The sequence below is a fragment of the Camelus ferus genome, chromosome 2 (genome assembly GCF_009834535.1).
Source record: "Camelus ferus isolate YT-003-E chromosome 2, BCGSAC_Cfer_1.0, whole genome shotgun sequence".
NCBI lineage: Eukaryota > Metazoa > Chordata > Mammalia > Artiodactyla > Camelidae > Camelus > Camelus ferus.
The window spans coordinates 100,259,051-100,275,806 of record NC_045697.1 but is presented as its reverse complement, the minus strand read 5'-3'; the positions used below and the strand labels follow the sequence as shown (position 1 = coordinate 100,275,806).

General features: G+C 40.7%; 1 protein-coding gene and 1 long non-coding RNA gene across 2 annotated transcripts in view; one reads left to right on the top strand and one right to left on the bottom strand.

The window, feature by feature from the left end:
• RNF150 (ring finger protein 150) overlaps positions 1–16,756 on the top strand; it is a 225,570-nt gene that overhangs the window by 18,503 nt on the left and 190,311 nt on the right. The gene's annotated exons all lie outside the window — the stretch shown is intronic.
• Positions 2,779–15,344, bottom strand: LOC116658693. Its single transcript, XR_004313959.1, has 3 exons — positions 15,072–15,344; positions 14,848–14,855; positions 2,779–2,791 (listed from the first exon to the last, which is right to left on the bottom strand). It is a non-coding gene; the product is annotated as an uncharacterized LOC116658693 (long non-coding RNA).

Genomic DNA, 16,756 nt, shown 5'->3' with positions numbered 1-16,756 from the left:
ATCTGCTTTATATATAGTAGTGTATATCTGCTAACACCAAACTCCTAATTTATCCCCCTCTCTTCCGCTTTGGTAACCATGTTTGTTTTCTATGTCTGTGAGTCTGTTTCTGTTTTGTAAATAAGTTCACTTGTCTCATTTTTTTAGAGTCCATATATAAATGATATTCCATGATATTTGTTTTTCTCAATCTGACTTACTTCACTTAGTATGATAATCTCTAGGTCCATCCATGTTGCTGCAAATGGCATTATTTCATTCTTTTTTATGGCTAGCTGTATTCCATTGTGTGTGCATAAATATATACATATTCCATTGTGACATTTTGAAGTAATCAGAGTTGTGGACAAAGTAGAAGTTGGGAGTACTTTAAACAGAGGAGACCATATATTTGGTTCCTGAGAGAAGGCGAGTGGGCCTGAGTGATGAGTACATGGGTCGTATGGTGAGACGAGACTAGAAAATTGTTTGAGATGAGAAGGGTGTGAAGGAAGTTGGGCATTTTCCGGTAGTGATTGATAGGTTTTTAAGCAAACATTGTCAGAGCTCTATTTGAGAAAGTCATTGTCCTAGCTGTAATGAGGAATGTATGCAGGAGAAATTGGTTTTAGAGAATGATAATTATGAAGCTGATAACAATACAGATTTCAGAAACAATTTCCAGAAACTGATGTCAAAAAGAGGGTGGACTGAAAAAAATGACATTTTGGGGTGGGTGAATGGATGAGTGACATTAAAAGAGAACAACAAGAAGAAGAGGTTTGGAAGGAAGGAAAGTGTGGATTCAGGGTTGGGCATGTTGTGCTTGAGATCCTGGAGGCTGGACACATAGCTGTTGGCTCCACTAACGTAATCCCGAGGGTTGAATCTGTGAGGGTGGATGAGACCCACACCAAGGAGGAGTCAGGTGAGCACACAGAACAGAGGGCAAGCAGTGCAGCATTTGGGGAGTTGGTAGTGGAAAGGAGTGTTTTTGATTAGAAGAAAGCCAAGATAACTAAAACTGGGGAAACCTAGAAATGAGGGAATTTCAGTCAAGAGACACATGATGCCAGATGTTGCTAAGAGGTCAAAAGGCTGCAGCTGTTGGATTTGATGTGCTATGATGCACTTGGACTAGATGATGTCAAAAGTCCCATCCAGTTAGCAGTCTGGCCCTGAATTTGGGAGTTTTCTCTAGAGTCACCCAACAGCAAATCGCAATATTAGGTAAATAGTCCAATCTAGAGAAATCCTTTAATTCACAAAACCATGACCAGAAGCCTTTCCGTGTTTATGGGTATGGATTTGGTACTGCCGTTTCTAATCCTGGCATTTAAATCTCCAAATCTCCAGAAAGAAATTCCTAGTGGTTGGGTTGTATAGACTCTATAGAATTCAGGAGACTCTAAATTTAACTTCTGTACCATAGGTGTACAGGGCTGGAATTATAAAAACGAGGGCAGTGCACAACCATCATATTAGTATTTGGATGCCAAATCATGATGGAGATAAATAATGTCTGGAGTATAGAGGTGTAGGGGTGTGTGTGTGTGTGTGTGTGTGTGTGTGTGTGTGTGTGTTTGAGAGAGAGGGGGAGAGGGAGGGAGGAAGAAAATAGGTCACTCTGATGATATTGAAAGTGCCCAAGTTTCTACTTAGGTCCCACTAGGATGATTTCAACTTAGACATTCTTTTCAAACTCACAAAGATATAAACTCATACTTTAGAATCTTCATCATCTGAATGACCATTGTCTATGCCATTGCAAAGACTGGCATTTCAGCAACCGTACTTTTTTTTTCTTTTGTTTTTGTTTTTGCAAAAAGAGTTTGACAGTTTGGGCTCTTCTTGTGTCTGCAGCCAATTTGGATTTGGGGCACAGAGTGGAATCACCAAGTTATTAGGCAGGGTGTCATTTGTTGGAGACTTCAGAGAGGTGGAAGCCATGTTTTGCACAAGCTTGAATGCACCATTCCTAAAGGATAAAGAAATCTAAAGGCAAAATCTAGTCATTGGAAACTTGTAATATTTTAATGAACAATTTTCCCCCCGCTTTAAGAATAGCAACATTTCATAGCTCTTCTGCTGCCGAATTGCTACTCAGCTCCCACTGCTGTTAGCTTTATTGGAGATGATTCAACACAGAGAGAAGACCGAGGTTTCTGCACTGAGAATTTATTTTACTGGGTGATGATGTTGGTGTAAGCCGTTGGGAAGAAGGCTCCTGTGGTTATGCTTGGAACCCATGTAATAAGGATGAACAGATGTCTTTTTGGCTCTTTGCTGGTGACCTCTGACTTGAATTGCTAGAGTCTTTGTTCTCTTTGTGCTCCAAGCAGCAGCTGCCAACGTTCTCCACTGGATTCAGGAGTGAGCCAATTAGGTGATGTGCACAAACCAAGAACATTTGACCTTCGCTCCTGTCCTCTTGTGCCCCCAAACCTCCTCACCTCTTCTTCCCTTTAAAACCCTGGATCCGAACACACCATCTTCATCAAGTGTTTCCCTATTGCAGTGTAACCTTATTAAATTATTCTGGGTTTGTTCAGAACTGAAGTAAAACATTACTTTCTCACCCTGCAGTCTTACTGACTTACTCTTTCATAAAAATTCAGTGGACATGCCCAGACTTTTGTTTTTTGGAATTTTGTACAAAGGGAATCATTCTAGTACCTCAGGGAACAGAGCTTGATTTCGCAAACCTCCACACTAGTGCTTCTGAGATTTCCTATAAACAGATCAATTTAATTATATTTCCACCTGTCTCATGAACCTTTTATATTGTTTTTCTAATTGCAATTCAAAAAAACTGCGTTTGGGAGGTGATATTGCGCTCCTAAAAGTGAAACTGGAGAGGACACTATTACAGTTCCCTGCGTCTCATACAGATAGCTATTATTTTGCAAAACTTGTATTTTGTTACATATCCACGTGTGTGTGTGAAAGGTCACAATGGATTTAGACGCTAAGATCTTCAACAATGTCCCAGTGGTCCACCAGGTTTTCCTCTACAGAAGTGTCCCCAGTGTCAAGCCTTATGACCCTGTGTAACCTGCCCTGTACCCAGCAGCTACGGAGCCGGCCGGTCCCTGCCGCCGCCGAGATGTTTGGTAATAGAAGCTCACACGTAAGGGCTTCTAGGTAAAGGGGATGCCTTCACAACTTGGAAGCTAGTCTTTCCTGAACTAAAGCCAGGAGACTCTCTTCCACTCTCCCTCGACGGTGCAGAGGTGTTCACAGTTTTTAGCAGAGACAGATGGCTGTGTGTTCACCCTGGAGAAGGGTCTCCAGCAATTTCATGTCTTGCAAACGGGCAGATGGGATCCAGAATCTCTAGAGCAATGTGAGTACTGTTGGTGGAGCCCAGAGTCAAGGAGGAAGACTATGCTTTAATCTCCAAACCCCAGAGGACGGCGAGATGAAGATTCTGTCATTGGTATCTTCATTCTGGGAGCATCTGAGAAATGGGAGTGAATGAGTCTATGACAGAGGATCGAGGACAAGAAGAAAGAGCTTGTGGGCTGGAAACTGGACCCCTGCTCTTTCCAGGCTATGTTTTAGTAATACCTTGCAAGGAAGCACTGTCGTAACACTAGAACCACACTCTAATTATCTGCAGTTTTTAGTTCTACCATTATTATTCTGTTATTTACTGAAGACCACTGCTTGGTAAACAGTGTACAGTTCACTCCATGATCTGAGATATATTTCCCCAACATGGCTTTGTAAATTCAGCAGTTAAAAGGCCCTTCCTCCCTCACAAATTAGCAGCAGACTCACCTATGCTTGCAGCCACTGGGCTGAGGTCCAGCTGAGCCCGGCTGCTGTAGAGAGGTTTCTGGATCGCATCTGTAAACACCACCACTTAGGTAGGAATTTCCCAGTGACGGGGTGAATGTGACATCATCCTCTTCTCTGTTAATAGGGAAACAGCAGGCCTCCAACTGCTCCCTGGCGTGGTCAGGGAAGGCGGATGGTGGCTATCTGGCTGAGTGTGTGTGCTGAAAGGTTGACGTGTTCGTGGCCTTTAGGAAAAGAAAGGGGCAGGGAGCAGTTATCTGGTGTACAGGTTCTTGCTTTCCTTCTGATTTCTTACATTTTACGTCTTTTGCTCATTCTAGGTTTTTTGTTTATTTGGTTTGTTTTTTTTTTTTTTTTCAGAAGAGTCAACTAAGCAGTGAAATCCTAACCAGTACTTTTTCTACTTGTTAACAGTACTGATGTAGTTAACAGTATTGGTAGAGAAAGGCCTTGGAAAGAGACTAAACTGTGGTTTTGTTTATACACCTTCTGTGGATTTGCTTAAAAGCTTATCATAAAAATATGTCCATGTCCCTAGGGTGCACCCTTGTGTGCTACCCTCAGTCAGGTGGCTCCCGAGTTACCATCTGCGGCTGGAAAATGTCAGAAACAGAACGAGTGCAGTAAAATCACGTGCTTGTGTTGACCGTGTGCTATGTTGGATCAGTTTGCAACAAGAAGGTCTGAACACCCCTGATGCCATTACTTACCTAATAGTAGATTTGTGATTGTCACTTTGGATGTGGTAGAAAGAAAAAAATATTACATCTCTCCATTTGTGAAAGGATTCCAGAATCCATTCCAGAATTCCTTCTCCAATTGGAGATGAAAATCCCCCACTCTGTTCTTCCAAAAGAGAATTATACATTTCTTTATGGAAATTACTGCTGTCCTTGGGAAAGATTTTGAAAGAACTTGAAGGCGTTCGTACGTGTATAAAGACCAGAACACCATTAGCACACTCTATAGAGTTTTGCAAACAGTGTTTGGGTAGAGAAGTAAAATCCAGGTACCAGCTGGGGACTCCCAGTCTCTTGAGGTCTGCATGATGGAGGTTTGAGTCATCATTCTGGGTCCTATGAAAGGTCAAATCCTCCTCTGGGATTTTTTGAGCTTTCCAGGGAACTTATGTTTTCATGGTTATCATGAGACCTTTCCTGCCGTCTGTTTTACAGCAGGGTGAGCTAACCCTAATTGGGTTTCAGACTCTCTCTTTTCCCCTCCTCCTCCCCTCCCCCATCCTCCTCTTCCTTTTCTCCCCCTCCCCTCCCACTCCTCCCCTCCCCAAGACAAAGACTATGAAGTGTCTCTTCTCACACACTCACAAACACACAAACACACACACATGCAATCATACTCTTGTTCTAGTGTACAGGATTTTACATACTGTGTAGTCAATATTGCATCTTAGATATTTTTGTTCTGGAAAGATTTCTTTTTTCATCTTTGGTGACGTGGGTGGGTGACACATCCTGGTCATTGCCATTGTGTCATTCACTCCCTGGTGTCACCCTGTGTTCACACCTGCATCTCTGGTCCCTGATGTGTCCATCTGCTCCCTTGAAGGAAATATTGCCTCAGAAGACAAAATAGTCCTTACCAGCCCTTGCGCTTTCTCATGTGGTTTCTCAAAAGACTTCTCAGGAGCCCCATCCCCTTATTCTTGGTGTGAGGCACACGGCTGGAGGACAGTTCCTGTGGTGGCCGAGCAGGAGTTTGACCACCACTAACCGGAAATTCCTCTTGCTCCTTCTCTTTCCCGTGCAGAGTCTAGTCTTCAGTTTTTCCCCTGGCTCCTCTCCCTGCCCTCTTTCTCCTACAGCTGCTGCTCCAGAACAATGTGTTTCCCTCCTAGTTTGTTGCACAACAGTTTCACCCTCTTCCCTGGAGCTTTGGAAGCTGTGGACACTCTGTTCTTGAGTTCTTTCATCTCCTGCCCCAAGCAAAGGTAGTTCCCATCTTTAGAGTAATCCTGGTGCCAGCTCTTTGGAAAGTAATATTTTTTTCACCCTTTTAGACCAGCAGTAATAAGTATGGTCATCATACAAAATTATATTAAAACTAGAAATAATGAATCTTAGGATTCCTTTTCAGTATAACTGTATAAAGAGGGGCAAACATAATGAAATGGGGACAAGAGAAAGAGGAGGCACCCCCCCCAAAAGTCTCCATTTCAAGAAGAGAAATTCCTATTAGAGTTAGGCCGTTGCAGAATAGATTTTTGAAGGAAATCCTGAAAGAAAACTCCATCCTTGTGATTATCAAAGAACAACTGGAAAAAATAATTTGACATGTTTTCAAGGGCCAGTCTGTGTTGGCTGAGATGAGTGGGTCAGAAGTCCAAAACGGCTTTTGGAGGTTTCTAACCTCGACTTTCAGGTCAACCTAGTCCTTGTGAAATGGAAAGGAAAACACAGATCTAACTGTCCATATAAAAGTGCGATGCTCCTGAATCATTTTTCAGTGTAGGGTGTCAGAACCCATGTTTTCTACACTGTTGTCATCTGTGCCTTCAAGAAGAGCTCAGAGGGTACGGCATTTCATAAAAGAACTCTGCTTACGCCTCTAGAATTCCACTGAATTTCTGAGATCCAGCGCTGGCATTTTCTTCATCTTCAAGAAAGTATCACAGTGTTTTCAGACAATAATCAGCACTAACATCTCCTGGAATGGTTTCTAAGTCGTTTTCTGGCTGAGGGGTTGCAGCCTGTTAACCCCATCCCAACAGCTGGCTGCTTGAAGATGCCACCGGTTGTGAGGAACATGATTTCAGAGATGTTAAAAGTGGAAAACAATGCGTCGAGGGAATGTGGAGCTTACTGTTGTAACAACATACATTATTGCAGTCTTCACGTCCGACAGTGTGTACTGTAGAAAGTCCTTTGTAACGTATATCCTTTTAATCTGGAAAATAAGCTTCTTAGGGATTTACTCTTACGTAGTTATTGTGAATGGGCAATTTGTTTAATGAAGATGTTCGTTTTTAGAAGTAAACATTTTGAAATAGGCCAGATGTCCATAGATGGGGAGTTGGTTAAGCAAAGTAGGATGCATTCTTTCCGCCTGCAGCCATTATGCCAAGCCATTGTTCCAGAAAGCAACGAACTTCAGTGAGAAGTGCGTGTGCAGACAGGAGAAGCTGTGTGTGGCATTGTGAGAGTAACGATCAAGTTGTAAGACAATGCGCACAGTAAATTACCGGTAACGTTTATTTTCCTTTGTTTTGAATTTCTTTTTATACTTGTTATTAGAACGAAAGAACAATGCTGTTTTCTTTTTCATGTGTCCAAGCCATCCATAGAAAGGGTTGCAGGTTGACTGACATCACAGTTGGATGGGTCCCACAGATTGTGCTGTAGATGTTATGCTGAATAAAAGGACAGATTAAAGAGCACCCCAAAGCACAGGAAGGGGCCACGAGGAGTTCAGGGAACAGAATGTTACGTGTTTATTAGCCTAAGGATTTTTGAGTGCCTGTTACATCCAGAGCACTGTGATAGGTGGTGTGAGTTAACGATTGTTTCACATTTTAACACAATGCTTAGAGTTCAAGAAAGTAAGGGAGATGCATTAGTAAGATGCTCTGGCAGTTCCGAGGAAGGAAAAATTCATTCAAGTTTGGGGAGCAGTGGAGACTCTCTGCAGGAGGTGGCATTTGAGTTAAAACAAGATTAGAAAAGTGTTGAGAATGTGCTGAATTGTATGAACAGTAGAAAAATCCCCTTAGACAAGCCATATGCGTTTCTGAAGTGTTATCTTTTTTTTCTTAATGAACTTGAAGTACAACATGCATGTATAAAAGGGCCCAAATCATAAATGTACTATTGGTTAGATTTTCAAAGAGTGATCACTTGAAAATTAAGGGGAAAAAAATCAACTGACCCCACTAACCCCTTCCAGGTCTCCTTCCAGGCACTCGTCTCCTCAAGGGTAACCACTATCCCAACTTCAAATTCCACAGGTTAGTTCTGTGTGTTTTGACTTGATATTAACAGGATCATACAGAGTGCATTCTTTTATGTTTAGCATCTTTCACTCAACATTATGTGTATGAGTTTTATCTACATTGTTGAGGATATAATTCCAAACTATACTTTGGTGTGGACTTAACCTCCTAAAGGTATAAAAGTGTATTAATCATATTTATAATCTCAATATCTGCTGTCATATTGGCTCAGAATTGGTGCTAAAATGAAGGTGTGTGACATATACGGAGGGATGGCTGAAAGAAATTAGTTTTCTGAGCTGCAGAGCAAACGAATGCACTCAGCGAACAGTTATCAGTACCCAGGGTGCTAGTGGCACTGAACTAGTCCCTGGCAATGCTAAGATGCACGTGCAAGGTCCTTTCTTCTATGAAACTCACACTCTGTTTGGGGGAGAAGTGAGATTCCCAAACAACACAGTTCTGCAGATGATGGTCTGCTTTTGAATAATGCTTTTATATTCAGGCTGCCTGTCTGTTAAAACCACATGAAAGAGGGTCTAATTACATCCCATTTTCTAGTTGCTGAGGACATGGCTGCGTTTAAAAGAAGCCTCAAAGATTTTTAGGTCTAGAAAGAGCATTAGAGTGTGCTAACTCCCACATAAAGATCTTCTCACTCTGGTTACTGGCCATTGTGAATTAAACAAAGGAATTTTGAAGTTTCTTAGGGATAAGAGAAACACAACACTGACTCTTGAAGTTTCTTGGAATGTCAGCCAAGCTTTCAGAGTATCCTCTCCACTTGGCTAATCAGGACTCGAGGATCTCTTGTCTCTGTAAAGGAATATGCGGTCTTGTAAATCACCATGTTACCTGGTCCAGAATAAAACGAAAAAGGTTATTTGACCACTTAACTTAATTACCATCTTTTCTAAAGCAAACAAATATGGCAAAGAAGACGTTAAATTATCGTTAAATATGGTATCTTTGTTTCTTTTAATGATTACATGTCTTTTTGCAGCTTAGAAATGTGAAAGTTGTATAAACCTCATGTTCATCCTTTTGAGGTCATTTTACTATGAAACAGAAAGAAATCTTTCGAAAATGAACATAATTCATTGTTTTAGGAGCTAAAAATTATCTTTAGTGTTTTAAAAAAAAGAAGTATAAATGCACACTACTCCTTGTGTTACCGAGAAACCCCAAACAAACCCAGAAACAGAAGCACATTGAGCAAGAAGTAAACGTGATCATTAACTCTCTCCTCCACCCTCCCCATCATGGCAAGAAATACTGTTAACTGTTACATGCACATCTGCACAGAACTTCCACTTTAATTACAAACTGTATCATGTATGCATCAGGGTGCATGTAACATATATGTGAAGTTGAAGGATAATGACAACTGCAAATAAAACATATTCCCAGCAATCAGGGTACTAACCAGATTATTCATAAATAGCACTTGAATAGTCCCTGGGCGCCCCTCCATGGTAGATTCAGGACAGTGGCCCAGAGGCAGCCACTATCCTAAAGTTCTTAAATCGTCCCCTTACTTTGCTGTTTGTGCACCCCTAAAGATACACACACGTCTTTCTTTTGCTTGTTTTGCACGCTATATAAAACTGTGTATGTATATGTCACCTTTAATATAGATAAACTTTACATACAAGTATTATACAGCTGTATAAAATAGATTAATTTTGCATACGTAATATCATTTTGTGTCTGGTTTTTCCCTTACCGTTATGTTTTTGGGATTCATCCATTTGCAGGCGTGGAGGATATTCCATTGTATGAATGTGCCATGGTTTATTTATCCATTTTTATCATTTCCTCTGTTGATAGACATTTAGATCTCTTCTCTTTTTAATTAAGGCCACTCCATATGACAGGAGGGTCTGGGTGAGGAGTGGGTTTTGTGCCTCCCTGGGAGAAGCAGCTGCTCCATCCTTCCAAGCCTGTACTCAGGTGGGGCCTCTCTGGCCCCCTTCCCTGTCCCTGGTCCTTCCCGGGAGAGCTACTACTGACTGCAGACCCCCCTGTGTTTGGGGCTCCCAGCTGTTCCAGGCTGGCATGTCATCCTGGCTTCTATATGGCTCCCATCAATTTCTTAAAATGGTAGGTGATGTCTTCTTACCCTGCGATGCAGTGCCCTATCAGGTCAGCCTGTCTACACTTCCTCTCCTCCCTCCTTGGAATTCATTGTCCTCGGGTTCCCTGTGCCCTCAGCCCTCGGATAGGTCAAGAAAAGTTAACAGTTCTGTAGTTTTTTCCTAGTTGTTTGTTTTTTCTTCCTCATTAAGCAAGAATAGCACTCTTCTCAGCAATCGAAATCATATGCAGAAGCAGAAGCCTGTTCTCTAGGACTTAATTCTATGTACTTTTTGCTGCACACACTATCTAATAAAAATATGCATAATGTTTAGTTGGATTTTCACAGATTTTTACCAATGCTTGACTCATTGCTTCTTCTTGCATCACAGACTTTTTGGTATCATTTTGCATCTTCCTAAGGTACATCATTTTAAAGTTTCCTTAATGAGAGTCTCTGAGCAATGTCTTTATTACAGTTAATGTATACATTTATTATAATGTCTTTATGTCCTTCCTCATAGAAAACTTTGTCTCTTCTCAGGGCTGGCAAACTGGGGCCACTTGGGCCAAGTCTGAAATGAGGTCTGTTTTTGTACAGTCCCATGCTAGGCATAGTTCTTACATTTTTCAAGTGGTAATAAAGAACAGAACAACAGCAAAAAGTAATATGTGACAGATGGCCTGCAAAACCTAAAGTATTTATGAATTGGCACATTATAGAAAGTTTGCCAACCTCTGGTCATAGTCTGTATTGACAGTTACTTTCTCCTGGCATTTAGAAGTTAATATTCTATTGTCTTTCAGCTTCCATCGTTGCTACAGAGAAGTCAGCATATAGTTATGCATCACTGCTCTGTAGTGTGCCTTTTCTCTCTGGCTGCTCTCAGCATCTTCCCTGTGTATCACATGCTCTTCAGTTTCACTGTGAGGTATATGGGCCTGGAGCTTGTTATCAAGGAAATCCTTAGTTATGATCTTAGAACATTGCCTCTTCGTGCATCTCTCCGTGTGCTTCTGATCTTCCAAGTCAGCAAATGTGAAGTATTTTTACTTTATCTTGCGTATCTCTGAACCTCTTTTTACATGTTGTCTTCTCTGCATTCTGTATCATATTTCAGCTCTTATCTCCTACCTCACTGCCTCTTTAGCTGTGTCTGTAATCTTTTGCATGGATTTTGAGTTGCATTTTTCATTTCTGCAAGTTTGCGTTCTGTTTCTGTTCAAATCTGTTTAGTCAGTTTTGACAGTCTCTTGATCTTTCATCATCTTTTCAGTCTCTTCTTTCTTGTCTTAAAAATAATAAACCCATTCATTTTATATGCTGTTAATCTCTGCTGGCTTTGCACGTCTGCTTCTGTACTTTGTTTTTTTCTGAGCCCGAGTCCTGGAGGCTTATGTGTTTCATGTGTTTAGTGAATTTGACTGTGAGTTTATGTTCCTTAGAGCTTTTGCCATGAGAGGGTTTTTTGTGAGGCATGTGTTTATAGAGTTCTCCTTCTGGGAGACTGTGGGTTTGCTTCTGCCAAAAACCTCAGTGTACTAACCCAAGGTTGCTTTAAAACAATTTGGAGGGTAAGGTTTTACTGGTCACCCAGGAGGGTGAATTCCGGTCCTAACTGTGTAAATGTGTGTTTGGGGTGAGAAATAACCCAAGGGAGATTTTTTTTTCTTTATCACACTCAGATCCAAGGCTTTAACAGAAGATTCTCCTACCAGGCAGGGTTTGGTTTTTTTTTTTTTTTTTTTTTTTTTTCTCTTTCTTTTTTCTGGTTCATCCATTTCAGGGCTGCCCTTGAGGGGTTCCAGCTTTACAGAGGAGTCTCCTCTCAGTCCTCCTATCCTACTGGGCCCCAAGCTTTGTTTTTTCCCCCTACAGGTGTGGTTCCTAAACCCTGGTTCAAGGCCACCGAAAGCAGAAGACGCCCTCTGGGCGGCAGCCCTCAGTGCTGGTTTACCTGTGTGGAATCCTCCCTTCTTTCTGTTTCTGGCCTCGTCCTCCAGCTCATTTCTTTTCAAGAGATGTTTTGAATGTTTCATCCAATATATTTAGGTGTTTTTTACTGGAATTACTTTCTTTACTCACGCAGTACAGGAGTAGGTAAACCAGACCTTTTCTATTTATGTGTACTACGTATGCTTATGCTCTTCTCAAAAAGAAAAATACTGAGGCCTTTAAAAATGCAGTGTGCGATAATGGGAAGAAGATGGGATTTGGAGATAGAAGACTCTGCATTCCTGCTCACTCACTTTACCCCCCACCCTGGAGCCCAGTTTTCTGGTCTGTAGAATGGAAATCTCTGCTTGACCTGCCGTATGATGTATTATAAGAAAAAGAATAAGGTAATATATCTTTGAATGTAATAAATCGAATATCCATCAATGTATGGCATTATTTTTAATGATACTAAGAATAAACACTTCAGGCACTTGATATCAAGGGCTTTAAAGAAAAAAAGTAATGAATCCCAATTTCCTTAAGATGTCACATTTATCTCCCATTTCCTTGATGCCAACCATAGTGAAATATTAGATCTAGGAGCTTCTGTGATCACAGTACCCTTGACATAAGTCAGTATACCTGTGGAGATCAGGTGTGTTGGCCTTGGGTCCTGTATGTGTATGTTTGTGTGTTGGCATAATCAGTGGAACCCTTGGTGGTGATTCCTTTTTGGCATCTGAATTATTGGCTTGTGCTTGTAGTTCCTTTGTCTGTTGATAACTTCTTCCACATAAATGAGTGGGTCTCTTGTAAAGGACGTCAGAGAAATTGGATGTATTTGCTGCAGTGTAAGCACATCACAGAAGTCTTGGGGTTGGAAGGGATCTGAAGGTCATCTAGTTTATCTTATTCCTACACCCTGCCCAGTTCAGTATTTGAACTCCCTCCTGCTGTATCTGCCTAGCAGCTGTCCGATTTAGGTTTAATTTCCTCCACCAGAAGAAACTACCATGCTGTCTTTGGAGACAGCAGAGTCTAGTTAACTTTTGATTGTTTCTTTGACTGGATCTAAATATGCCTCCTTCTAACTTTCACCCATTGTTTCTTTCCAGTCCTGCCCTTGGACGTCGTAAGTAAGGCTGGCAAAGCCACCCCTACATAGTCAAACGTTCGATGACAAATACTGTTTTGCCGTTTCATCTTTTTCTAATCTGAGGGGAAATCTCAAGTTCCCACATTTCCTCGTAACAAATATTTTCCTGTTTTCTCACTGCCTGTTTAGCTCAAAGTGCGTGATGCATGGGCGTAGCTCCTGGAACACATTAGCTCGTTTAGTCAGCATGTCCATCCTAACGGGGTAGGTGTTACGATTATCCCTCATCTTACAGATGAAGAAACTGGACCTGCAGACGCCAAGAAGTTGCTTGAGGATACATTCTTAGTAAGAGGTGCAGCTGGGACTCTATCCCTGGTCTCACTGGCTCCAGAAGCCAGACCTCACTCACCGATTTACCACTGTTCCCTCTCCCTGTTCCTCCTTAAGGTTAGTGCCTGGGAAAACACACTGTTCCAGGTGTGGACTCACCTAAATTGGTCAGAGTGGGGCTGTCCTCTCCTGCCATCTGCAAAGGTTGCCTGAGGACAGGCAACCATCAGGCCTGCCCTGAGGGTATGGCTCTTCAGCATATGCAGTTTTATTTTAAAATTTAAAATTAATAACCAGTGTTTAGAAAAAAGGAAGATATCACATAGAAATCCCCCTTTCCAACTTCTCTGGAAAATCAGGAACTCTGGTAACCCTGGGCTCTCATTCCGAAAAAGCAGCCATTGCTAGGGGCAAAGCAGTGGCTCTGTCTAAAGACAAGGCATGTGTTCCTAGGTCACTGTCTCTTCATGACCTCCATACCCTGTAGCCATCTGAGGGTATGAGCCCAGCATCCAGGTGTTAACGTTTTCTGTCTGAAACTGAAGGGCACTTTGGCTCTTTGGGCTGCTGCATTATTATTGTCTTGTGCTGGAGTCACGAGCCTCTGAAATTGCTTTCTGTGTGTGCCAGTAGACAAGATTCTCTGCTCTAGTCTTATGTGACTGGTTTTGTGGGTCAATAAATATAGGAGTAATTTTTTTCTCATGCATCCCATTAAATTTTATTTAATTAGATCAACTAGTTAAAATTCAGTGCCTTTTCTTTTCCAAACAGTAGCTGAGGGAGTTCACCAACACTGGACTTGCCTTACGGGAAATATTGGAAAGAGTTCTTCTACCAGAAACAAAAAGGTGAAAGTACTGATTAAAGTGATAAATATACAGAATCATAAAATTACAACACTGTATCAGAATAGGCTTTTAAAAACAGCATAGCATAAAAGTTAAAGGGGAAAAAAGCAGTAAAAAAATAACTATAGCTGCTTCAGTTTGGTTACAGACTCACAATATTAAAAAGGGGTAATTTGAGACAGCAAAATATAAAAAGGGAAAAGGAAAAAGGTGGAACCTGTATAGATAAATTAAGATGCTGTCAGCATAAAAAGCATTGTTTTATCTGAGACATTTTGTACAAACCTCATGGGAACCACAAAACATAAATCTAAAGCAGAGACACAAAACATAAAAAAGAGGAAATTGAGAGAAATGTAATAGAAAACCACCAAACTAAAATGGCAGACAGAAACACAAGGAAGAAGGAAAAATGGAAATGTAGAGCAACCAGAAAACAAAAAATAAAATGGCAGTACTAAGTCCTCATTTATCAGTCACCCTAAATGTGAATGGACTGCATTCACCAATCAAAAAAGAGTGGCTGGGTGGATTAAAACACAAGACTCAACTGTATGCTGCTTCCAAGAGACTCACTTCGGCTCTAAAGACAAACATAGACTCAAAGTGAAGGGATGGAAGCTGATACTCCAAGCAAATGACAGCCCCCCCTCCCCGAGAAAAGCAGTTGTAGCTTTACTCATATAAGACAAAATAGACCTCAAGCCAGAAAAGGTAAGATGAGACAAATATGTACATTGCATAATGATAAAGATGACAGTTCACAACAAAACATGTTTATACACACACACACACACACACATACACACACACACACACACACACATATACCTAGCATAAGAGTACCAAAACATACAAAGCAATTATTAATAGACCTAAAGGGAGAAATTGACACCACCACAAATAGAATAATACCTCACTTGCATTGATGGATAGATCTTCCAGACAGAAACTCAACATGGGAACAGCAGCCTTAAATGAAACATTAGACCAGATGGAGCTGATCAATTTACACAGAACATTCCAACCAAATTTAGCAGAATGCACATTCTTCTCAAGTGCACATGAACATTCTCAAGGATAGACCATATGTTGGGACATAAAACAAGTCTCAATAAATTTAAGAAGATTGAAATCATGTCAAGCATCTTTTCTGTTCATAATGGTGTGAAACTAGAAGTCAACTACAAGAAGAAAGCTAGAAAATTGTATGGAGACTGAACTACATGCTACTGAGCAACTATTGGGTCAAGGAAGAAATCAAAGGATAAACCAAAAAAATACCTGAAGACAAATAAAAATGAAAACACAACATGCCAAAATCTGTGATATCAAATGCAGCAAAAGGGGTACTCAGAGGGATGTTTTTAGCACAACACAAGCCTACTTCAAGAAACAAGAACATTTTCAAATAATCTAAAGGAACTAGAACAACAAATAAAGCCCCAGATCAGTAGAAGGAAGGAAACACAGTTGACCTTTGAACAACATTGGTTTGAATTGCATGGATTCACTTACATGCAAATCTTTTTCAATAAATACATTGGGAAAATTTTGGAGATTTGTGACAATTTGAAAAACTCACAGATGAACTGCATAGCCTAGAAATACAAAAAAAATGTAACAGGTATATCATGAATGCATAAAATATATATAGATACTAGTCTGTATCACTTACTACCATAAAATGTATACAAATCTACTATAAAAAGCTAAAATTTATCAAAACCTATACACATACACTTACAGATCATATATGACACCATTCACAGTTGAGAGAAATGTAAACAAACATAAAGATGCACTAGTAAATCGTAAGTGCAAACAATTAACTAGTACATACTGCACTACTGTAATAATTTTGTAGCCACGTCCTTTTTCTATTGTGGTGAGCTCAAGTATTGCACATATCCACTTAAAACACCATGTGACACTCATCTCTGTGTGAGCAGTTGTCTCTCCGGTAAATTGCATATCCTAGTAAAAAGTGATCTCTTGTGGATATTGTGTATTTTTCATGTTTAGTGCAATACTGTAAACCTTAATATTACCAGGGGACCCATATGAAGTGCCACCCTAGCGGTGCTGTAAGTGCTCCCAGCAGAAAAAAGCCATGATGTAACAAGAAAAGGTTGACTCATTTGATACGTACCATAGGTTGAGGTCTGCAGCTGCAGTTGCTTTTTATTTCAAGATTAATTAATCCAGTATAAGGATCATTATTTTAAAAAAATTAGAAATAAAAGGAAACTTGTGCAGCCATTGCTATAGCTATGCTTGAAGGAGTGAAAACCTTGTACTTTTTGCAAAATACCTTCCCATCTCCTGTTGAAAATGCAGCTTCTATGGGAGTGTAGGATAGTCATACAATGGGAATATAGGTAGAAAGGTACACGTTTAGACTCTAATGTGATTCAAAAAGAAGCAAAGTCATTTTATGACTCGAGGCGAGAGGAAGCAAGAGGAAGATGAAGGACCTAGAGCTGGAGAATTTAACGCCAACAAAGGATGGTTTGATAATTTTAGAAAGAGGTTTGGCTTAAAAATGTCAAGAAAACAGGGGAAGCATCTTCTGCAGACCAAGAGGCAGGATATGAGGGCAGTTCTGAGTGTTTATATTACCATTTAGGCTTCCAGTCAACAGTAGGCCATCAGTAAATCTTAGGGGAAGTCAAAATTTATACATGGATTTTCAACTGCATGAGGGGTCAGCACCCCTATCCTCATGTTGT